Genomic DNA, 721 nt, shown 5'->3' with positions numbered 1-721 from the left:
CACCTGGGGAACTGGCTGGCCTCCGCGGTGCTCCACACTACCTAAGGAAGCCCTGCAATGGCACTACATGCTGCTACACACCATTTTTGGAACCTCTGCCCATGCTCTGCAGCACTCTTGCTGCCTAGGATAACCCCACCAGCCACCCACGGCGCTCTACGGTGCAGCGGAAATGCACACCCAACATCTGTATCACTCCACACCTCGGTAGGCCATACTGCCATGGCTTCCCGTGGGATTAACAAGTGCAGCACCACCGTCGCGGCCTGCATCCATCCAATCAGTGTCCCCTGAGAGGGCCATCGAACTTGCCTTCCAAATAACAGAATACGGGTTGGCTAGGAAGAGAGTGAAACCCCAGTGGGATAAGCCGGTAGCCTGACCCCCCACCCCCAACCCCAGCACAGTGAGCGGCAGGCAGTACTCAGAAGCATTCCTACCAGCCTCCCAAAGAGAGAGCCCAGTATTCTTCGACTCTCTGGAAAATGGCACCAAGCTCCTCAATTGAAAACAGGAGAAACAAAATGTAATGTCAGAGGAAGTCCTGAACCTAACGACATGCATAGAAGAAGCAGACATTGATCTAAAGAAATCTTTAGAATGCTGCTTGGAGTCATACAGGATATGAGGGAAGCAATATAGAAAAAGGATGAAACAATAGAGGAAATAAAGGCCATGCACTAAAGGGAAATATAAGAGTTAAGGGACATCATTGCTACAT

This window comes from Echinops telfairi, unplaced genomic scaffold (assembly GCF_000313985.2).
Source record: "Echinops telfairi isolate 266 unplaced genomic scaffold, ASM31398v2 ScPeMD7_7475;HRSCAF=8513, whole genome shotgun sequence".
NCBI classification, from domain to species: Eukaryota; Metazoa; Chordata; class Mammalia; order Afrosoricida; family Tenrecidae; genus Echinops; species Echinops telfairi.
Note: the sequence above shows the minus strand (reverse complement) of the source record.